At 39.6% G+C, this 25,425-nt stretch overlaps 1 protein-coding gene across 4 annotated transcripts in view; it reads right to left on the reverse strand.

Moving 5' to 3' along the window:
- The window catches only part of LOC140200235 (mitogen-activated protein kinase kinase kinase kinase 4), a 286,211-nt gene that overhangs the window by 227,421 nt on the left and 33,365 nt on the right, over window positions 1–25,425 (reverse strand). The window contains exon 1 of one of the 4 annotated variants that reach the window (XM_072263248.1): window positions 19,322–19,481. The exons of the other annotated variants lie outside the window; for them this stretch is intronic. The gene's annotated coding sequence lies outside the window, so the exon portion shown is untranslated. Of the gene's footprint in view, window positions 1–19,321; window positions 19,482–25,425 lie in introns of those variants that run through there. 4 annotated transcript variants of the gene reach the window in all.

The following is a 25,425-nucleotide window of genomic DNA, read 5'->3' on the forward strand; positions in this document are numbered from 1 at the left end:
AGGCCAGTGGGGAAAGAGAGCAAGAGGGAAGGGGAAAGGAAAAATAATTAGAAGGAAATATCAATGTTCATAACTGTTTGGAACCCCGAATAGAGGTGAGGGAGGAGGTGAATGCGTAGGTGTAGCATTTCTCTCACTTGCAGGGATATGTGTCAGCAGGGAGATTAGTGGAGAGAGAGAAAAATAGACAAGGGAATCACGGAGGGAGCAATCCCTGCAGAAAATAGCAAATGGAGGGAAGGCAAAAATGTGTTTGGTGATAGGATCCCATAGAAGATGGCGAAAGTTGCAGAGAATGACGTATTGGATGCAGATAAGGTGCTGGTGAGGACAAGAAGAACTCTATCCCTCTTAAGGTGGCTGGAAGATGGGGTGACCACGGACATCTGGGAAATTGAGGAGATACGGGTAAGGGCAGCATCAATGGTGAAGGAAGGGAAACTCCATTTTTTGAAGGAGGACATCTCTGATGTCCTAGAAAAGAAACTCATCCTGGGAAGATGTGGCAGAGATGAGGAAACTGAGAAAAGGGAATAGTATAGTTAAGATAGCCATGGGAATCAGTAGGTTAGAATAAATTAGATCTATTTTGCTTTGTACTTGTTTTAACTATCACTGCCTGCCATGACAATACAAGAATTTCACAAGGTGAAATACATTTAATTGAGGCACAGGCAATGAAGTATTTAAAGCTCCACCCTACAGCCTTCTTAGAAGCAAATTTTGTCTATCATCATAGTTCACCGCTTGACAACCACTCTTTTTTTCAATAGGTTAACAGGAATTTTTCACTCAATGTATGTCTAAAAATGAAAATTCCTCTAAAGTTCGCTGACAATTGTCTCTGGATTATATTGCTGCTAATTAAAATACATAATTTTTCACATCCTTTTAAATTTGTAAGAGAACAGTTCAGACATTTTTACATAACAGAAAGTGAAAACAATTTCAAATAAACTATACTAGGGTTTTAATGCTAATATTTTAGATTTTCAATTAAACTGTAAATTAACAAAGGTTTTTTTTGCTATACTATTTTGTAATTAAAAGCTACATATCCATTTAAGTACAAATCTATCATTTGTAAAACTAGGCCTCAATCAATATTAAGAACAGTTTCAAAACCTCTCGCTCAATGTCACAAAAACAAAGGAGTTGGTTGTGGACTACAGGAGGAACAGAGACAGACTCACTCCTATTGACATCAATGGATCTGGGGTTGAGAGAGTGAACAGCTTCAAGTTCTTGGGTATACACATCACCGAGGATCTCGCTTGGTCTGCACATAACGGCTGTGCGGTGAAAAAAAGCACAACAGTGCCTCTTCCACCTCAGACGGTTGAAGGAGTTTGGCATGAGTCCCCAAATCCTAAGGACTTTCTAGGGGGCCACAACTGAGAGCATCCTGACTGGCTGTATCACTGCCTGGTATGGAAACTGTACCTCCCTCAATCGCAGGGCTCTGTAGAGAGTGGTGTGGACGGCCCAGCGCATCTGCGGATGTGAACTTCCCACTATTCAGGACATTTACAGCAACAGGTGCATAAAAAGGACCCTAAGGATCATTGGGGACCCGAGACACTCCAACCACAAACTGTTCCAGCTGTTACCATCCGGGAAACAATACCGCAGCACTGAAGCCAGGACCAACAGGCTCCGGGACAGCTTCTTCCACCAGGCCGTTAGACTGATTAATTCACACTGATACAATTGTATTTCTATGGTGTATTGACTGTCCTGTTGTACATACTGTTTATAAATTACTATAAATTCCACATTTAAACGGAGACATAACAAAGATTTTTACTCCTCATGTACGTAAAAGATGTAAGAAATAATGTCAATTCAATTATTTTTGCGAACTTGCCAATGACATTGAATTACAAAATTGCAAATATTTATCAAGAAACTTGGAAGTAGAATGTGTCCATTCAATCAAGCACATGGACAATTTCATTCACTATTCCCACGTTGATTTAATCTTTGCCTCAATTACCAAACTCACATCGACTCAGACTCAATAGAAATTGTTTCACAAATTACAACACCAATCATTTCATTCATTTGACATATCAAGATGAAAAGACTGAATACGAGTCTCTGCTCACATTGTTAGGCCTCTCTACATTTCTGAAGACTTATTTCAGAATAGTGCAAATCTCATTTGCGCTATCTACTGATTATGGAATATTACCCAAACTACAACAAATGTCACCTCCTATTTTGCTGGGGGGGTGTGGTGAAAGAGATAATTTAATCCACATCACTAAAACTGGTCATCTGCTGCCATTGTGGAAGCTTAGTGTGGAAAAATCAATATTTGGAAATGTCCCTACCATATATAGTGAGTGACTAGACACAAGGCAAACACAGAACAGTTACAGCACCAAAAGCAGACATTTAGCTAATCAAGTCTGCACTGCCTCAATCCAGCTCATCGCACTCTCTTACCGTCCCTCCACAGTACTGCAAATCCTGCACTGATGCAGATCCCCACTGAACACTACAGAGCGGGAGTCGGGAGTCACGAGTCACAAAGAACAGGGCAAGTGGTGTGGCTGCTCGGTCCCAAGAAGCAGTGTTCAGAGCTGCATCCGGCCGTGATGGGAATTAACAGCACATGTTCCATCTGTTGATAGGCTGCCCAGATCCTACATACCCTCTCATCACATCCCCCATCTCTAACCTCTGTGTGACTGTGCAAGCCAGCAAATGCCTTTGAGCTTGCCGCCACAGGAAAATCACTGCCCTAGGGAGAGTTGTGTTACCAGCAGCTTTGCTGTATATGGATGAGGCTACCATGACGTATTTTATTGCCAATTCCATTAGCACTCTAGGAACACATTGTGAGCACAAAGCAAAGTACCAGTGTAATCTTTGAACTCTCAGGAATCAAGCCTAGATTTCACTTCCATTAACAACCTCATATATGTTATATACTCAGGTGCTTCAGTGGAAGGGTACTTTCAACAAAGTCATTAAGTACTCAAAAGCTACAAGAAAGCCAGCTTTTGGTACCAGCTGATTCAGCAGACAGTCTATTCAACTGACACTGGATTCCAGACGAAGGCCTTGCTGAGATTCCTCAAAAATACTCTGGGATTTGTCACTTGGATCAAAAACACCAGTAATTTCAATGCAAATTGCTGGCCAAAAGTTGATGCTAAGAAGCATGTTACATCTTAAAGCAAATAATTTCATTTTAATGCTTTAGTTTTTTTACACTTTCAGTTAAGTTTTTCTTTATTCCACAGTTTTTGATTTCAAGTTTGATAGATTTAAAATACTGCAAGCTATCAGGATCAGTTGAAAACTCATAAAAATCCATTAACAATTTCACAGCTGGCAGGCCTCAACTCCGAGGTTCACAACAAGGAGCATTTTTCCTTGTTTGGCCACAGAAAACAACCACCACCATTGATTTCCTCCCAGCAGAGACCCCTTTTTCTCTAACCATTTAAACCAAAAAAATATGGAACTAATTCTGAAAGATTAAAAGATTATTCGGTGTTATTTTGAGTGTTGATAAATGGAACCAATTTCACAATCATACTATTTTCCACAATCTGTTCTAAGTAAATCTAGGAGTGAAGGTAGGATATCACAGCCTCAACAACTCTTTCACAGAAGCATCAAGATTTGGTTTCAGATATCATCATGCTTGACTAACAATGAAAGTTTTGATTGCTTCTAGATGTTTTGTGAAAGTATTCTGGGAGTCTAAAACTTTAAATTGCTTAAACAGTTCAAAGTTCACCTTGCTAACTACAATGTAATTAGAACTCTATTCACTTAACATCAAAAATAAGTTGAACTGCACTAATCTATTTTCAAAATATTTGTTTCCGACAAATCAGAAAGTCTCTTAAGCTGTAAAGTTTTGATATCTTTTTGCAAATATATTTGCAAATTGTCTGTTTAATTAACTTTTTGGGTCTGTTCTTCTGATAGATTAGAACAAACCTGTAACACTTGTATAATGGGCCAGTGATTTAGAATTACGTTTAGGGATTATACACAATGCAGTCAAATCTCAAAACATCTGCTGCTGGGAAGCAGTATTTATAGAACTTGCTTAATCGCCACCTGCACTTTAGCAGAATGACCTTGCAAACAAGTTATCAAACTAAAATGCTGGCTTTGTCACCTACAAGTCTGTAAACAATTGCACATGAGTGCACCTTGGCTGCAGCACGAATGTCTCAAAACAGGTTTTCCATGGTACAGCACGTAAATCATAACTATGTATACATATTTATTTAGAGATACAGCACAATGCAGGCCCTTCCAGCCCAACAATCCAAGCCAGCTAGCAACCCACTTAATTTAAACACTAGGCTAATCACAGAGCAATTTATAAAGACCAACTATCCTACTAACCGGTACGTCTTTGGACTGTGGGAGGAAACTGGGGCACCCGGAGTAAACCCATGCAGTCATAGGAAGAGTGTACAAACTTCTTGCAGATGGCATATGAATTAAACTCCAAACTCTGACACCCCATTCTGAAAATCAAAGTACACAACACCCACTGGCTCTCCTTAGTCTTTCCTGCCTGTTAGTTCCTCAATGATTTGTCATGTCATTTCCCCTCAAGGAAACCATGCTGACTTTGACCAACTCTATCATGCACTCCAACTATCCCATAAACTCATGTTTAATAATGGACTCCATCTTTCCAACCACTGAAAAGAGGCTAACTGGCCTATAGTTTTATTTTCATCTGCCTCCCTCCATTCTTAAAGAGTGGAGTGGCATTTGCAATTTTCCAGTCCTCCCCAGAAATTCTTGAAAGATCATTACGAACGCCTTCACAATCTCCTCAGCTACCTCTTTCAGAATGCTGGGGTGCTGTCCACCTGGTCCAGGTAACTTACCTACCTTCACACTTTTCAGGTTCCCAAGCACCTTCCCGTCAGTAATAGCAACTACACTCACTCTACCCCCGACACTCTCAAATTTCTGGCATACTGCTAGTGTCCTTCAATGAAGACCGATGCAACATACAGCTTGTCCAGCATTTTTTTCCCCATTACTACCTCTCCAGCATCAGTTTTCAGTGGTCCAATATACACGCTTAACTCTCTTTTATCCTTTATATACACAGGTATCTGAAAAAAATTTTGGTATCCTGTTTGATGTTATTGGCTAGCTTATCTTCAGATTTCATCTTTGCTATCCTTAGTTTTTTTTTAAAAAAGTTGTCTTCAGTTGGCTTTTTAAAGCTTCCCAACCCTGCAACTTCCCACTAATTTTTGCTATGTTATATGCCATCTCTTTTGTTTTTATGTTGTATTTGACTTTCCTTGCCATTCACCATTGCCTCTTCCTCACTTTAGAATTCTTCTGCACATCTTTTGGATGTATCCATCCTGCGCCTTCCAAATTGCACCCTGAAACACCAGCCACTGCTGTTCTGCCATCATCCCTGATAGTGTCCCCTTCCAATTATCTTGGCCAGCTCCTCTCTCTCATGCCTCTTTACTCTACTGTAATACTGATACATCTGACTTTATCTTCTCCCTTTCAAACTGCAGAATGAATTTTTATCATATTATGATCACTGGCTCCTAAGGATTCCATTACCTTAAGCTCCTTAATCAAATTTGGTTCAGTACATAACACCCAGTCCAGAACTGTCTTTCCCCTAGTGGGCTCAGCCACAAGCTGCTCTAAAAAGCCATCTAACAGGCATTCTACAAACTCCCTCTCTTGGGGTCCTGCACCAGTCTGATTTTCCTCCATCCACCTGTATATTGAAATCCCCCATGACTATCGCCCTTGTCCCATTGCCCTTTTTACATGCCTTTACTATCTCCCATTGTAGTTTATATCACACATCCTGGCTACTGTTTGGGGGCCTGTATTCAACTCCCACCAGGGTCTTTTTACCCTTGTAGTCTCTTAACTCTACCCACAAGGATTCTACATCTTTTAATCCTATGAGACCTCTTTCTAAGGACTTGATTTCATTTTTTAACCCACACACTCTTCTCTGATGAGATCAACAGGCTGCTCCATTTAGCAGTCCTGCAGATTCCAAAGAACTATTATCAACCCTGCAGCCATATCGCTTTGTGTGGAAAAAGTTTAGACTTGAACAGACCCGATAGATGTGTATAAAATGAAAGGCATTAATCGTGTGGATAGTCAGAGGTTTTTTTCCCAGGATTGAAATGGCTAGCTTGAGAGGGCACAATTTTAAGGTGCTTGGAAATAGGTACCGAGGAGATATCAGGGGTAAGATTTCTTTTAAAAAAAAAGCAGAGTGGCGAGTGTGTGGAATGGGCTGCCGATGATGGTGGTGGAGCTGGATACAATAGGTTCTTTTAAGAGACTCCTGGACAGGAATATCGAGCTCAGAAAAACAACAGTGCTATGGATAACCCTAGGTATAATTTCTCAGGTAAGGACATGTTCGACACAGCTTTGTGAGCTGAAGGACCTGTATTGTGCTGTAGGTTTTTCTGTGTTTCTATGAATAGTAGAATTCTCAGGACTACAGAGATGACAAAGTGCTGGATCTGAAGCCAAACAAATTGCAGACCAGGATGTGGCTTTAATACAGCAGCTTTCTTGCCCCATCCAATCAGCAAAAACATCATTTCCAGATCCACTCAGAAAGAAGGAACCACCTACAATGATGGAGAGCACAACTCATTACCAACTGCAGGAATACACTTCACAGGGTGAAGTACTGTACAGTGACAATAAATGTGGATATCTATAAACTAACTCCCTCACTGGCTGGATCACTGCCTGGCATGGGAACTGTACCTCCCCCAATCGCAGGACTCTGCCCAGCACATCTGTAGATGTGAACATCCGATTATTCAGGACACTTATAAAGACAGGTGTGTAAAAAGGGCCCCAAGGATCATTGGGGACCCGAGTCACCCCAACCACACTGATCCAGCTGCAAGCATCTGGGAAATGGTGCCACAGCATAAAAGCCAGGACAACAGGCTCCAGGACAGCTTCTTCCACCAGGCCATCAGAGTGATTAATTCACGCTGATACAATTGTACTTCTATGTTATCTTGACTGTGTTGCTGTACATATTATTTATTACAAATTACTATAAATTGCATATTGCACTTTTAGAATGAGACACAATGTAAACTCCATATACTCCAATACATATAATGCATATACTCCAATACATATACTCCATATGTATATGGGGGACGCAAGTAGTAAAGTGAAATCAATTTGATTAACTGGTATTTATCATCCTCTGTAACTAGTTATACAATGCTGCATAGGGTCCATTACTGAAAACGATTCACCGTATATATTCAAACTAGCAACTTAAGACAACAGAAGTACAACCAACTGGGTCTCAATATGTTGTCCCAGAATACAACTAATTCTGAACAGTTATAACCGGTTGCATTCCATTGTAGCCCCAGTCTACCACTGCATTTCATTCACACAGTCGAGATGTCAAATGACTCTTTAATAAACAGGAGAATGCACAGAAGCATGCACACAAGCTCAGGACATAACTTTGATTGTACAATGGTTTCATAAAATATAACTTGGTGCATTGAAGAACCTGAGAAAAATAAATCCAACAAGCTAAATAGTTAACTGCAGCAATTTGAATCTGAACAATGAAACATTGCCAAAAACACTACTAAACCTAGAATAGCAACAACTCAAAAAAACTGCAGAATGATGCAACTGCGTTTATTTGGAGGAAATATGTACACGTATTGCACTGGGTTTACTCATGTGGTCAAATGTATAAATTTCCAAAAGAATAAATCATACTCATTTCTACTACATCAAAGTATAGGGAGGTTACTCATGTAAGCTCTTTTAATGCTCACATTTCAGACTTTGTGCAGCCTTTTATAAGGAAAGTATTTTCACTCTAGGATTGAGAAGTCTCTACATCAAGCAATTTGGTCAAGATGATACAACTCCACACTGCTGGAAGAAATTTACCAGACAGTACGTTTTCCCTCTGCCACTTGCAGACACTTTTTTGGAAATGTATTCGGAAACTGATAAATTTTAATAAGTTGTATTTTCTTGCATGCTACTTATAAAGAGGAAAATAAAATTAAAGGGAGTTTATAGAGCATGGAACAATATTATGGAACTATAACAATATTATAGATTATAGAACAATATTATATAAAAGATTACATTCCTCCAGATAAGCAAACTATGTTTTTTTTACTCCCAATCAAAAATACAATTTCCTGACTCAATAAACTAAATGAGCATACTTGTAGATTCCTGTTGCACAATCACAGAATTAGCATTATTTTGGAGTAAAATAAGTGGAGTCAGGCTTAAAAGTGACAGATTTAGTGAGAGGATCAGTATTAATTCACATATTTTAGATGTTACCAAAATGTGCAGCTGTACAGGACAAAGCTCACACCCACACTGATTACATAGTTGCACTGGACAATTCTGAAACCAATCTTCAGGTCACTTCTGCACTTCTTTGTCACTCCAAAGTAACCAGAGACAGAACCTGCACTCAACTGAGTTGGAACCATCCAAAAGGAAGGACAAACGGTGACAGTAATTAAAGATTACTGTCAATTGCAAGCTTGAGACTGTAAGCAATAAGTAGTTGAGTATTTTGAAGTACTTCCATTGTGCAGCCAAATTTCAGGCTTATGCTCCAATTTGCCTTCATCATTGACTTTGGCTGATGGCACCAGCTAACAGCTTTACTCAAATGGTCATCAACTGCACAGATTGTTTTTCACCTGCTAAATATGATACATCAATTCAGTGTACCTAAAAAATCAGCATAAAACTTAATTATTCTGTGGCCATCTACCACACAATAAATGCTCCACTTTCTAAATTATCAGTCTACATGACACTATATAAGTAATTTAAAGCAAATAGCAGAGGTTTACGAAGACTTCTGCAACTGACCTTAGCTCACAGTAATATAAAACCACTTCATAGGTCAGTACAAAGTTCTCTCAACAGCAAGTCTGTAGTGTACACTCCATGGTCATGATTACTTCTAGATACTCTAAACACAAAAAATATTTTCAGGAAAACATCCAGATTATGGTCACCTGAACCCAAGTATGCTGGTGACACTTGGAAGCAGAGCTCCAAATAACTGTTGACTTGTTAAGTGTAGAAGCAAGTCTTCCTCAAACTTGATAGGCCCCAAGATGATGCTGCTTGTAACAGCACCGACTAATTTGACATTGATGTTTCTAAAGCACTAATTAATATGTCAAAAGTTTTACTTAAACAGCAGGCATGAGAAATACTTGCCTTTCAAAAAGAAAATGAAGCATTGTACTTTTGCGCTTAATTACTCCTACTTTAAGCAATGGGGGTATTTTCAAAGTGACAGAAGAGGTATTCCAAGAGAATATGATTATTTACTTTGCAGGACGCAAATTATAAATGCGGCATGCTCCATAAAGATAGTATTAATTCTATTACTATTAGATCATTGCAGCAATAACAGATTGCAAAGTTCCACCCTGTGCAGCACAATGGACAGACGGCAATGATGCCACAATCAGCATCTCCTATTAAAATACACAGCTGCTACTAATGCTGACGTCCAATGGTAACAAACCTTTGAATTATCAAAGACTCCAGTAGCTCATTCCTGATGCCACAAATTCTCAATTCCTGTCCTCCATATAACTCCCTACCTGAGAATACCTGCAACTAACAAATAGTCAAGTTAACTGTTCTTATTTTAAATTAATGTGCCAGTGTCAAACTTTAGAATAAATAAATTAATAAAACATTATTATTGCAAACCACTACAAATAATAGAAATCTGAAAAAAATACAAAATGCTGGAAACACTTCTGAAGAAAAAAAGCGTGCTGGCTTTTCAATCCTTCTAGAGGGTCAATGGTCCAAAACACTCTTTCCCTCTTCACAGATGTTATCTGGTCCCCTGAGCATTTCCAACTGTTTGTATCACATGGCTTCTAATAGCTTTCACCATTCTTCGGTTTTCAACTCACCTATCTAGCATACTAAATGAATTAACAGGAGTTTGCTCAAAGAACAGGTACTTCCAGAATAAAGGCATCCCAACAAGATTCAATACCTATATTTGTAGATACGGCTGTAGTTATCCTCTACTCGGCAGAAACAAAAAGCCAATTAGTCTTATATAAATGATGACTTGTCACAAGATACCAACAATCTTCCCAAAACTTTTATCAATAATGCAATTTGATAATAGATCATCCAATTGTCTGGACTTATTTGATTTTTTCAGAACTCTTGATCAACAACGTGAAAACTGGCATAGCCTCGGACCTTGGGCTAATAACTGGAACAACCTGCCAACCCTGAAGATAAAGGCTTGTGTCCGCGTTATCCTTCTTGACAGCTTTGAAAGATAGGTCATGTACTCCAAGCAGAATGGCGATTCAGCAGCTTCTACTTTCACTATCAGAATAACACACATTCACTTAAATCAATAAATTATCAATAATATATTTGCAGGCTGGCCTATCAGCCCATGAAATCTACTCTAAATGACAACAGGTCTTAGTGCTAAGACAAGTGAACCCCACGCCTCAGGTCTGAAGAATCATTATTCATCTCAAAAAAAAAGAGTCTGCAAAGCAGATCTAAATTCAGAGACGAGGTCAAGTATTACTGAAAACCCAACCCACAACCATAACCTAGAAAGGCCCAGGTTACCTCATTTATTGTGAGGAGGCATCAGGAAGCCCATAAGAGCCAGGAAAAGTGCAACCCCCTCTCTCAAATTATAACTGGATGGCAATTACTGTCAAGAACTATTGACAAACTGTAGCTCCTTTCGTCTGTCAGCATATTATGACCTTCCTAATGATCAACGAGGCGATGAATATGTTCTCCATTTGCAAGACAAAAATATGCTGCACTGTCGGAAGTAGCTTGAATCAAGATTAATCCCACATTTATAGCCTCTTGTTCACAATGAACTGGGCGCCACAACAGTGGAACAGTTAGCACAGCACTATTACAACTCAGGGCATCAGACTTTGTAATTCAATTCTGGTGCCGTCTGTTAGGATTTCGTACGTTCTCCCCATGGCAGCTTGGATTTCCTTCCACAGTCAAAGACGTACTTGTTAGTAGGTTAATTAGTCATTGTAAATTGTCCTGTAATTAAACTAGTGTTAAATAGGTGGGTTGCTGGGTGACAAGGACCATTGGGTCAGAATGGTCTGTTCTTTACTGCATCTCTAAATAAAATAAACATTGATATTCAGACAAAATTGAGTGATTGCAATTGAATACAACACACTTACTTTCCTTTCTCCATCCCCAACACACACCTCTCCCTTTCAACCCAGTAGATAAGGTGAAAAGCAAAATTCCCATTAATTTCTCTGTGGAGAACATCAAGCTTTATGGTTGCATTAAGTTTTTAGTTTAAAAACAGATACATTTGCAAATACAAAGTCTGCATTTCCAGAAAAGGTACAAAGAAAAAATTGGAATAGTTCAACTTGACAAAATCTAAAGTTTCATGAACTTTCAAGAATAAGTTCAAGAATAGAGAATGCAATCACATATCTTTTTAAAGAAATTTTGTCCACTTTTAGAAAAGGATCTAGTTTTGATAAAAGTTCTTACAACATATTTAAAAGCTGATAAACTTTCCAAAGTATAGCAACCACTTCATTAAAATAAGCACCCAACAATTAAAATGAATTCTTTTAAAAATGTTTATGAGCACTATTAATTTAAACTGAAAATCAAATCAACAAAAATAAAACCCAATACCATAAGATATTGTAGAATATTTTTTACAATCTAGAGCAATTCACAAGAAAATCGTTCAGCATTGAAATTCAAGTACATATTTAGATCATTGCATCACAAAATATACTTCCTCTATAAACAAATGCAATTTTCTGAATCCATTTGCCAATTTGCTTTAAAAGTTAGTAGACTCAGGGAGATCACTGGCCAGCATTTACTGCTCATTTTAAGTTGACTAGACATTGAATGGATACTATTTTAATAACTTAAATAATTTAGATGTTACTGGTAAAGCTAGTACAATACCCAAGTCAAATCATCCTCAGGATGTTGATGAGTTATCAGATGGAAATAACTGGACCAAAGACACCACCCTGGCAATCTCATGCAGCAATGTTCAGACTGGGATGATTGACCTCCAGCAACCCATTTGCTCTGGATAAAGTATGACTTAAGATAGAACAGTACTTTCCTCTAGATCCAAAACATTGTCAATCTGACAGCAATAAAACAATGCTGAAGCTGTCATTAGTTGTGAGGCAAGTCAATGATTTATAATCAGAACTCTCTGCATTAGTAGATAACTATCAACTAACCATTTAATCAGTTATTGCATCTCTCAGGATTGCACAAGACCAAGTTTTCAAATCCCATGGCCTCACTACTCCCTATAGACATCTCCTGCACTACACCCATCAAGTACCTGGAGTTCCAACAGACTCCACTGGCAGCTGTCCAGACCCAAACTTTCAGAGTTCCTTAAAACTTCTCCTCCTTACATTTGGAAAAAGTTTTCGGTCACCCACTCAACCACCACCTTACATGATGAAGCATTATGGGATATTTAACTATGCTAAAAGATGGCATACAAATAATTAACTCAAAACTGACCTCATATTATCTTCCAATATAAAAGTGCACCGTCTTCACATTTCAGGCAGTACTAGCACACAACATGAGTAATTATGGCTACTGAAACACATTCCCACAGATAATTTAAACTTAAAAAGTCTACTCTAACTTCAATGTCTATTATTTTAGGCCTTCCATCAGAATGAATGCTCACCATGCTGGGATGCAGCTGTAATCCAATCACAAATTCTCCTTTACTGCATGACAATATGAACTTCAGGGAACTTTAAATCAACAGCAGGATAGAAGTTAGAAAAGAGGAAAGGAAGGAAAACAATTAAACAGAGCTCTTGATGCCTACCACTTCAAAGAAAAATGGCCTTGTGAAGGGACAGGAATCCATTTTAAGAAAATGAAACTAATGGCCCGAGGAATGGCTCAGCATGTGATATTCACCACAGAAAGAGCCAGAAACAGCTAACACTACCATGGTCTGATTTAATTGCATTCAATGGCAGACTGCATTGTATTATAATGTTAAGACATTTTGTGCTTTAAGTATCAAAATATTTTCAGAACTACAGATTAATTAAATATTTATCATCCTTAAAAATGGTCCTCAAATGCTTGAGGCAAGTAGCTTGAATTCATTCTCTCCCCACAAATCCCTGCCCCAACTCATGAATATGAATTTGCATATAGCGATATTTATGGTTTAAGAGAATTAATAAGTATTTAAGCTTTGACCAGCAACCAATCCAGACATCGGAAGTTTGAGAGGAGGGGATTTCACTCAGGCTCACTGCCCAAGTAGAAAAAGGCAGCAGCGGACCGCGGCAGAGTAACTGAGCTTAGACCAGTGACCAACCCACTTTTGGTTTTGATCAGCAAGAGCAAATTAAAAGGAGGCAGGGGCAAGTGCTGTGGTCACCATCGAGTGGACAGAGTTACAGTGGTGATCCTGAGACTTCAGTCAGAGAAAGCAAAGAAAATCAAAACTCTCGGGTAAGTTTTTTTCTCTCCCCCTTCTCTTCTTTACATCCGCTCAGTTAAGACAGTAGAGATGCCAGGCAGAATAGTAGAATGCTCCTCATGCGGTATGTGGGAAGGCAGGGAGACCTCCGGTGTCCCTGACAACTACAACTGCGAAAAGTGCAAACAGCTGCAGTTTCTAACAATCCACGTTAAAGAGTTGGAGCTGGAATCCGATGAACTCTGGACCATTCGGGAGGCTGAGGTGGTGATAGATAGAACAGTTAAAGAAGTAGTTACACCTGAGGCACAGGACACAGGAAACTGGGTGGCAGTCAGGAAGGGGAAAGGGATTAAGGAGCCAGTCGGAGTACCCCCCTGTGGTCATCCCCCTCAACACTTTGGATTTGGGGGGGGGGGGGGCCAAGATGGCCTAACAGAGGTAAGTCACAGCCGCAAAGAAGTCTCTGGCAGAGTCAGAGTCTGGCTCTGTGACTCAGGGTGGGGGGGGGGGCACGAAGAGAGAAGAGGCATGGTGGGGTGATAGGGGATTCACTTGTTAGGAGAAGGGACAGGGGATTCTGTGGGCGAGAATTAGATTCCCAGATGGTATTTTGCCTCCCGAGTGCTGGGGTTGGGACATTTTGGATCGAGTCCTCAGCATTCTTAAGTGGGAGGGTGAATAGCCAGAGGCTGTGGTCCATGTAGGTACCAGTGACGTGGATAGGACAAGCACAAGTTCTGCTCAGACTGCATAGGGTGCTAAGTTAAAGGGCAGTTCCTCCAGAGCTGTGATCTCAGAATTGCTACCCATGCCATGTGCTAGTGAGGCCAGAAATAGGAAGATTATACAGTTTAACTTATGGCTAAATAGTTGGTGCAGAGGGAGGGCATAAGATTTTTAGATCATTGGACTCTCTTCCTGGGAAGCTGGGACCTGTATAGAGGGACAGTTTGCATCTGAACTGGAGGGGACTAATACCGTTGTGGGACGGTTTGTTAATGCTGCATGGCAGGGCTTATACTTGAGTTGCAGGGGGATGGGAACCAAAGTGCTGAACAGTTAACGGAGGAGCTGCGGAGGCAGATGTTGGTAAAACCTCAGACAAAGTCAGGAATCAAAAGGTTGAGCATGGTGTGACTAGTGTCCTGAGCTACGTACGTTTCAATGCGAGGAGTATCGTATGAAAGGCAGATGAGTTCAGGGCATGGATCAACACCTAGAATTATGACATTGTAGCCATTAGTGAGACTTGGTTGCAGGAGGGCCAGGACGAGCAGCTTAATATTCTGGGGTTCCATTGTTTTAGACATGACAGGGCGGGAGGGACTAAAGGAGGAGAGGTGGCATTACTAGTTAGGGAAAATGTCGTGGCAGTGCTCCATCAGGACAGACTGGAGAACTTGTCTAGTGAGGCGTTATGAGTGGAAGTGAAAAATAACAAAATGTATACCATGTTAGTGGGGCCACCCAACAGTCCTAGTTCCTCTCACAAATATGTAGAGAGATTGCAAGCTGTTGCAAGAAACACAAGATTGTTATAGTAGGTGATTTTAACTTTCCACATATTGACTGGGACTCCCATACTGTAAAAGGCTAGATGGGAGAGAGCTTGTCAAATGTGTTCAGGAAAATTTCCTTCATCAGTACACGGAAGTCCCAATGAGAGAGCATGTGATAGTGGATCTGCTATTCAGGAATGAGGCAGGGCAGGAGACAGATGTTTATGCAGGGGAACATTTTGCATCTAGTAATGCATTTTGCATTACAATGCCATTAGTTTCAGAGTAAATATGCAAAAAGATAGGTCTGGTCCATGCGTTGAGGTTCTAAGTTGAAGAAAGGCCAATACTGATGGTATCTGAAATGATCTGGCAACTGTGAGAGAACACTTAAGGAAATCAGGAAGACTAGAAGACGACATGAAGTTGCCTAGCAGACAAGGTGAAGGAGAATCCTAAGGGATTCTACAAATACATTAAGAGCAAAAGGATTGTAAGGGACAAATTTGGTCCACTGGAAGGCCAGAATGGTAATCCATGTGTGGAGCCAAAACAGATAGGGAGCTCTTAAATACACTTTTTGCATCTGTATTTACTCAGGAGATAGTCTACAGAAGTGAGGCAAGGTGGCATCAAATTCATAGACCTTGTACAGATTACAGAGGAGGAGGAGTTTGTTAACCTGAGGCAAATTGAGGTGGATAAATCCCCAGGGCCTGACAAGGTGGTCCCTCAGACCCTAAGGGAAGCAAGAGCAGAAATTGCCAGGGTCCTAGCAGAGATACTTAAAACATCCTTAGCGACAAGAGAGTACCAGAGAACTGGAGGATAGCCAATGTTGCTCTGCTGTGTAAAAAAACGCTCTAAACAAAAACCAGAAAATTATAGGCCGATGAGTCTGACATCAGTTGTGGGAAAGTTATTGATAGGTATTCCAAGGGACCAGACATAGAAGTATTCAGATAGACATAGACTGGTTAAGGATAGTCAGCATCACTTCATGCGTTGTAGGCCATGTCTAACCAATCTTAAGAGCTTTTTGAGGAAGTTACCAGGAAAGTGGATGAAGGAAAAGCAATGGATGTTGTCTATATGGACTTTAGCAAGGCATTTGACAAGGCTCCACGTGGGAAATTGGTCAAAAAGGTTCAGTCACTCAGCATTCCTGATGAGGCAGTAAATTGGACTAGACATTGGCTCTGTGGGAGAAGCCAGGGAGTGGTAGCAGAGGGCTGCCTCCCTGACTGAAGAACTGTGACTAGTGGTGTACTGCAGGGATCTGTGCTGGGTCCTTTTTGTCATCTATATCAATGACCTGGATGATGAGGTTAACTGGATCAGCAAACTTGCCGATGACATCAAGATTGGGGTGTACTAAACAGTGAGGAAGACCATCGCAGCTTGCAGAGGGATTTGCATCAGCTGGAAAAATGGACTGAAAAGTGGCAGATGGAATTTAATGCAGATGTGTGAGACTTTGCACTTTGGTAGGACCAACCTGCATAGGTCTTACACGGTGAATGGTGGGGCACAGAGGAGTGTGGTGGAACAAAGGGATCTGGGAATACAGGTACATAATTCATTGAAAGTGGCGTCACAGGTACATAGGGTCGTAAAGAAGGCTTTTGGCACATTAGTCTTCATAAATCGATGTATTGTGACAGAAGATGGGGTGCTCTGTTCAAGTTGTATAAAACATTGGTAAGGCCTAACTTGGAATATTGTAGGCAGTTTTGGTAACCTGCCTACAAGGAAGATGCAAACAAGGTTGAAAGAGTGCAAAGAAAATTTACAAGGATATTGCTGGGTCTGTAGGATCCGAGTTACAAGGAAAGATTGAACAGGTTCAGACTGTATTCTTTAGGATGTAGAGTGTATTTGATAGAGGTATACAAAATTATGAGGGGTATAGGTAGGGTAAATGCAAACAAGCTTTTTTCACTGAAGTAGGGTGGGACAACAACCAGAGATCTTGGGTTAGGGATGAAAGGTGAAAAGTTTAAGGGGAACATGAAGGGAAACTTCTTCACTCAGAAGGTCAAGACAGCATGGAATAAGCTGCCAGCGTAAGTGGTGTATGCAAGCTCGATTTCGATAGTAGGGGCATGGAGAACTATGGTCCCGGTAGAGGCCGATAGAAGCAGGCAGCTTAAGTGGTTTTGCCATGAACTAGATGGGCCAAAAGGCCTGTTTCTGTGCTGTACTTCTCTATGACTGACAATTTACTGACTACATTTTCAGATCTCATCACCATCTACTCCAAACACTTTGTTTTTATTGTATTTGCTTCACAATTCTTTTTATTAGAAACTGATGAACTGAACAATTGTATTCACTTGTTTGTGCTGCACCTTTATATGTCAATAAGTGATGATGGTAGACCAAGCTGACACTACAGGGAAGGAACCTAATATAACTTTATATTCATCAGGTTAATATTAGAACAGGAGCTCCCAAACCTTTTCATGCCATGGACCAATACCATTAAGTAAGGGGGCCGTGCACCCCACATTGGGAACCCCTGCATTACAGCAAAACTATCTCAGTCAACCATATGCATAATAAAAAAAACACAATACTTTCAACAAGATCTAGGTAACTTGTAGTACCTCATTACCAATGAGACACTGCTACCAGTTGCAGATGAACACTAGGATTCATGGAATAATGATTTGGAGTATCAGCGTATCTAATGTTTCCCTTCCAGAACAAACAACACCTATTTCCTCCAGGTTCTCCAGTTTCTTCCCACATCTCAGAAGTGCGCAGGTTAGTATTTTAATTTAGCACTGTAGTTCGCCCCCAGTGTGTAGGCTAAAGATATAATGGGAAATGGGGAGTTCAAGGGGAGAATAAAATGTGTCGTGTGCAAAACAGTGGTGGTTAGTGGGCAGGGTAAACTCAGTGGACCCAAGGACCTATTTCTGAGCTGTCTTTCACCATGACTACGCCTTTCCACAATTGACTTAAGAGAAATAGCTAACTCAGCAGAGATTAAACAGAGGATATTCTTTTGGTCATTATGGTTCCCAGCCTAAACAAACTGTAATGTACAATATTGATTATTAATGTCTATTTTTAAATTCAAGGTTAAAGATCAAGTTCTGGAGAAGAGCACAAGGAACATTTTTAGATAGACAACTACATATTACTGGGGGTAGGGACACGAAGTAACTTTCACAGAAAAAAAATTGAACTGAATTTTCATACAATTACAAGTTTAAATTTCAACAATCCTCAAATTTCAAACTGGCATATAATTCACTACTGGCTAAAGGTCAGTCCTCTCATGACAGCTGTGAACATTTTTCAAATACAAGAAAATCATCTCATTTTATAAATCTGACTGAAGTACCTTCTAGTTTCTTCTCCAAATATACAGTCAACTTTTTATACTAAATTTTAAAACAAACAATTTCTATAAAAACTGCTCTGGCTTTTAAATACTTACTGTAAACACATTTTAAAAGTCCCAACCTTTAAAGGTGGGAGGTCTGAATAGAGTCAGATTCTGAAGGGTCTCGACCCAAAGCATCAACTCTTCTTTTCACTGATGCTGCCTGACCTGCTGAAATCCTCAAGCACTTTGAGAGTTTCTTCAAACTAAGATTCATTTATTTCTCACATGTACATCAAAACATACAGTGAAATGCATCACTTACATTAACAACCAACATAACGCAAGGATGCGCTGGCGGCAGCCTGCAAGTGTCGCCACACAGTCCAGTGGCAACATAGCTTGCCCCAAGCGTGCGTGCATGCATACGTACACGCACACGCACACACCCACTTACTTCAAGGAGCTTCAGGCAAGCTGAAAGCATTTGGCTTTTGTGAGTACAAAAAAAAAGCAGAAACTACCATGTTCATTAAGGTTATTTCATGAACTTCACGTGGAAGAGAAGCAGCTTGTAAAGCAGATGCAAAGACCAAAGCCCACTTGGATGAATGGAAGGCCAAAAAGAAAGGAGTCAATGGAGATACAACAGAGGATTTGTCAGCTGAATATGTGGATGAGAAAACCAAGAGGAGAGATCCGATCACAAAGGGAGCAATTGAATTAATGAGAATATTGCACTGAACGAAATGCACCTTTCCAGGATCAAGATGCACAAACTAGAAAAAGGAGGAAGAGAAAGACAGAAAAACAAGAAACAAAAGCAACTACTGCTTTCAGAATCACTTCCTGCACCCTCAGAGTCAACTCCTGCGACCACCACAGAGGAGGCCCCAGACCCGAGATCGTTTTCACAACCACAAGTCTCACCTGCCAAGCAGAGCGATCCCCCTTGTCAGGGAAACATTATCCCACAAGAGTATGAAATCCTCCACAGTGATTAAATATTTCGTCCTGAATGGAATAGTTTAAAATTTACACTGCTGTGGACGACTGTATTCAGTAGTTGTATTATATAATACACTGTGTGTGTAGTTGAGACGCATTCGGTATTGAGTTGGAGTTTATCGCAATGCAGGAAGGAGTGTTGTGTACTTAATCTTTCAGTAATATTTGAGCAATCTTTCAGAAATATTTGAGCAATCTTTAAGTAGGTTGATTAAGCATTCTTTCTTTAAATAATTCATTAAAAGTTATATGTATAAATACGTGAATTGCATACGTCATCACGCAACCACACGATATGTACACACTTTACTTAAAATAAAACAAAGTTAGATTTACATTTTGGATTAGTTTCCTTTGAATTAGTTTAATGCTTTAAAGTTACAAAATTTAACAACTGACATCAAGAGACCTTGCCTAATCAATGTTAACAATCTGATTCAACAGCATTGTTAACCCCACAATATGACAGCTGTGAATTTTGAGATCAGATTCAGATTAACAAAATATCGATTTTCAAGTTTTGTCTTTTGGGGGATTATAATTTGATATTTGTTTTTTTAAAAATTATATACACACACACACACGGCAAACAAACATGGTAATAAAGCAAGGAACACTAACTGAAAGAACCAAATGATTATATTCTTATAATTGTATGCCTGCTGATGGAAAATAATCTTTTTGTCAATGTATTACCTCAACCCACAAATAACCTCGATTCCTGGGCAAACCGCTGATCACTGCAATGAAGAAATATTCACTAAACATTAAGTGGAAGTTCTACCTTGACCATTGTTTGCTGGCTAGTTCAATGTTGTTCTACATTTGTGCAGAAAACCTATGGTACTTTCACTCTGTATAACTATCAAGTAAATCAACCACAACTAAATTAAACAGCACTCTGTCAAAGTAGTATTCAGAAGAATAATGACAGATCATCATTCAGACCAAAGCTAAAAAGAAGAAATCTTTCTGTAACAGAAATAGCTTCAATAAATTGTTTATCTGTGCTCCAACAGCAGGGTAGTGGAAAGTATTAGCTCTGGAAGTGAATATCTAATTATTTTCCTGGCCACAGAGAGCATAACTGCATTTAGGTTTCCAGAGCTGTCACAAGCAGTAGCTTCCAAACACAATGCAATTATTTTGAATTTTAAATAAACCCTATGAATAATAAATAAATATTTAGTAACGGGCACATTATTTAGACAGATCTCTGAATATCCAGAAGTTACATAGTCAATATTGAGGACCATGATATACAGCAAATCATACCATTGCACCAATAATTCTTCTGCACATCTCCAATTCATAGTGCCATACACAGGTACCCATAGTGAAATTTTCACAACTGAAAGTTATGCAAAATCTGAAAATGAAATCATTGGCTTACAATAATTTCAACTGCAATCCGAAATGCAGTAAACACCATTGCCTTCATAGTGACACATAATTACTATATTTCTCAAATTATATTAATCCAGGAAATGGTTTTAAAATGTAGCTAATTCCAACATAGAAATCTGTGGGAAATACAGACTGAACACAATTATGCACTATAAAATAAATACCATTCTAAAGCTGTGAAGAATTGCTCTTGCAGCTATCAAAATAATTGCTACATTTAAAGCATGAAGCAATCTAATCCCCATTTATCTCTGCAACAATGCCATAATCAGGATTTCAATCTGAGGAGTACTTAACCAATACAATTAAATTTAAAATGTGCAATTATTGGTATTCCCAAAGATCAAATCATTTAAACAGAAAATATATTGAAGTGCAATAAAATTCATTTTTGATATTTATTTTCAACTTCCAAGGTGAGGTATGAGATAATTTTTGGGAAAAAAAGTCTAACTTTTCCCAAGAGAAATGTTCAACATAAAATTCAGAAGGTTGAACAGATGCAATTATGTATATCTGCCATGCAATGTGTAAAATATTAGCATATTCAAATCTGTGCTTCCAACTTAAAAATGAAGTTATAATGGTACAAAGGAATTATCCAATTTGGACTATGTCAGTGGGCTGACAGAGGTGACTGAGATTAACAGTAGCAGTTATTCAAACAACTGGTCCATAACACTCAGCAGAAATTCAACTCAAATGAAAAAAGTGATTCCATGAGAAAGAGACAGTATGTTGCCAACAAAGATGGGGAACCATAGGCCAGTTGGTCTAACATCTATGGTTGGCAGGATGCTAGAGTCAATAACTAATCATAATAGATAGCTGAATATCAAACCTAGAGACAAACAAGCAAAACTCGGCAGATGCTAGATTTCCAAGGACTGTCCTGCCGAATGGTCTTGGCCTGAAACGTTGAAGTACTTTTTTTCCTTAGATGCTGCCTGGCCTGCCGAGTTCCTCCAGCATTTTGTGTGTGTTGATCAAACCTAGAGAACATGGTTTTATAAAAGGTAAATCACATGAGGAGAATATCCTACAAAAGGTATAGGATTCAGCCCAGAACATCACTGGTAAAACTTTCCCAACCATTGAGCACATCTACGTCAAATGTTGCTGCAGAAAGCAGTATCCAAAGATCCTCATCGCCCATACCATGCCCTTTTCTCGCTGCTGCCATCAGGTAGAAGGTACAAATGCTTCAAGATTCTCAACACCAGGTTCAGGAACAGTTAGCAACCATCATGCTCTTGAACAAAAGAGGATAACTACATTCATTTAAGGACTCTTTTATCTTGTTATTTCATGCTCATTATTTATTGCTATTTATTTATAATTGCATTGCAGTTTGCTGTCCATTGATTCTGTTTACAGTTACTGTTCCATAGATTTGCTAAGTATACCCTTCAGAAAAAGAACTTCAGGGTTATATGTGGTGACATGCATGTACTCTGATAATAAATTCTACTTTGAACATTCAACAAGTATGGCTGAATACTTTTGAGGATGTGACGTGGAGAGTTGATAGTTGGAAACATTTAGATGTATTGTATTTAGATTTCCAAAAGGCAAATGACAATGTACTATATCAAAGCTGAGCATAAATTAAGAGCTCAAGCTACTGGAGGAAATGTTTTCCCATGGATGATCAAGCTGAATGTCAATAGAAACTGGCTGGAATAAGCATGTCCTTTTACAGACCGCAAGTACTGAACTACTGGAGCAGTCCAGGGATCAGACCTTGACCCTCAAATATTTACACTAATAACTTCAAAGGGGTAATAAAATTTAAGTTTTCCAAGTTTGCCAATGATACAAAACTAGGTCAAAAGGCATACCACGTTGACGATAATGATTCCGCAACGGGATACAGATAGACTGAATGCCTGCAGTATTAGAAACAAGGTTAGTGAACTTGTGGCACAGATCAGTACCAAGGCATATGATTTAGTGGCCATTACAGAAACCTGGTTGCAAGGTGGAGATGACTGGGAATTAAATATCGGAGGGTATCAGGTAATACAGAAAGATAGGCAGGAAGGCAGAGGAGGTGGTGTGGCGCTCTTGATTAGGGATGAGATCAGGGTGATTGTGAGAGACGATACAAGATCTACGGAGCAGAATGTTGAGTTCATCTGTAGAGATTAAGAATAGTAAAGGGAAAAAAAATATCACTGGTGGGTGTTGTCTATAGGCCACCTAATAAAAATATTGCAGCGGCAGAGGTGATTAACCAAGAAATAACTGAGGCTTGTAAGAACGGAACAGCAGTTGTCATGGGGGATTTTAACTTCCACATATATTGGGTGAATCTGGTTGGTCGAGGAAGTCTTCATAAAATGCATCCGTGATGGCTTTCTTAAGCAGCATGTTAGTGAACCTGCAAGGGTTCACTATCTTAGATCTAGTCCTGTGCAATGAGACAGATAAGATTAACGATCTTGAAGTCAGGATCATCTTGGAAAGAGTGATCATAGTATGATTGAATTTCACATCCAGATGGAGGATGAAATAGTTACATCTAAAACTAGTGTATTATGCTTGAACAAGGGAGACTACAACAGGATGAGGGAGGAGTTGGCTAATGTGGATTGGGAGCACAGGCTATCTGATAGGACAGTTGAGGAACAGTGGAATACTTTCAAAGAGATTTTTCCACAGTGCTCAAAAGTATATTCCAGTCAAAAGTAAGGACAGCAAGTGTGGGGAGAGTCAGCCTTGGATAACTAAGGAAATAAAAGATAGTATCAAATTAAAAGCTCGTGTGTACAAAGTTGCAAAGAGTAGTGGGAGACTGGAGGATTGGGAAAACTTTAAAAAGCAACAGAGAACAACTAAACAAGAAATAAGGAAAGGGAAGATAGAGTATGAAAGTAAATTAGCATAAAATATAAAAACAGATAGCAAAAGTTTTTATAAATATATGAAATGGAAGAGGGTGGCTAAAGTCAACGTAGGTCCCTTGGAAGACAAAAAGGGGAAATTGATATGGGGTGATAAGGAAGTGGCTGAGGCATTGAAGAACTATTTTGTATCGGTCTTCATGGTGGAGGACACATCTAATATGCCAAAGAAGGATGTTATGGACAAAATGGGAGGTGAGGACCTCGATAAAATCACTATCACTAAAGAGAGAGTGATGAGCAAACTAGAGGACCTGAAAGTAGACAAGTCCCCTGGTCCTGATGGGATGCATCCCAGGGTGCTGAAGGAATTGGCGGAGGTTATAGTAGACACGTTGGTAATCACTTATCAAAACCCTCTAGACTCTGGGCAGATCCCGGTAGATTGGAAGACAGCAAATGTCACGCCACTTTTTAAAAAAGGATGTAGGCAAAAGACGGGCAACTATAGGCCAGTTAGCTTAACGTCTGTAGTCAGGAAAATGCTTGAAGCTGTCATTAAGGAAGAAATAACAAAACATTTAGAAAGGAGCCATTAGACAGATGCAGCATGGATTCAGAAAGGGCAGGTCCTGTTTGACAAACTTACTGGAGTTCTTTGAGGACATAATGAGTGCAATGGATAGAGGGGTACAGGTGGATGTTGTATACTTGGATTTCCAGAAGGCCTTCGATAAGGTGCCGCACAAAAGACTTATAGATAAGATACGGATGCATGGAGTCGGAGGAAATGTATCGGCATGGATAGTTGATTGGTTAACAGATAGAAGGCAGAGAGTTGGTATAAATGGGTGTTTTTCCGGTTGGCAGTTGGTGGTGAGTGGGGTGCCGCAGGGATCAGTGCTGGGCCCGCAGCTGTTTACCATTTACATTGATGATTTGGAAGAGGGGACTGAGTGTAGCGTAGCAAAATTTGCTGATGACACTAAATTGAGTGGAAAAGGAAATTGTACAGAGGATGTGGAGAGTCGGCAGAGGGATATAGATAGGTTAAGTGTGTGGGCCAAGGTCTGGCAGATGGAATACAACGTCGGTAAATGCGAGATCATCCACTTTGGAAGAACAATAGAAGAGCGGATTATTATTTAAATGGTGAAAGATGGCAGCATGTTGTTCTGCAGAGGGACTTGGGAGTGCTTGTTTATGAATGGCAAAAAGTTGGTTTGCAGGTACAACAGGTTATTAAGAAGACGAACGGAATGTTGGCCTTCATTGCTGGTGGATTGAATTCAAGATAAGGGAGGTCATGCTGCAACTATACAAGGTACTGGTGAGGCCACACCTGGAGTACTGTGTGCAGTTCTGGTCTCCATACTTGAGGAAGGTTATACTGGCTTTGGAGGCAGTGTAGAGGAGATTCACCAGGTTGATTCCAGAGATGAAGGGGTTAACCAATGAGGAGAGATTGAGTCGTCTGGGACTATACTCTCTGGAGTTCAGAAGAATGAGAGGGGATCTTATAGAAACAAACAAAATTTTGAAAGGGATAGATAAGATAGAAGTAGGAAAGTTGCTTCCATTGGTAGGTGAGACTAGAACTAGGGGACATTGCCTCAAGATTCAGGGGAGATGGTTTAGGACGGAGATGAGGAGAAACTGTTTTTCTCAGAGAGTGGTCAATCTGTGGAATTCTCTGCCCAGGGAAGTAGTTGAGGCTTCCTCACTAAATATATTTAAGAAACAGATAGATTTTTACATAGAAAGGGAATTAAG

The sequence above is a fragment of the Mobula birostris genome, chromosome 7, assembly GCF_030028105.1.
Source record: "Mobula birostris isolate sMobBir1 chromosome 7, sMobBir1.hap1, whole genome shotgun sequence".
In the NCBI taxonomy this organism is placed as follows: domain Eukaryota; kingdom Metazoa; phylum Chordata; class Chondrichthyes; order Myliobatiformes; family Myliobatidae; genus Mobula; species Mobula birostris.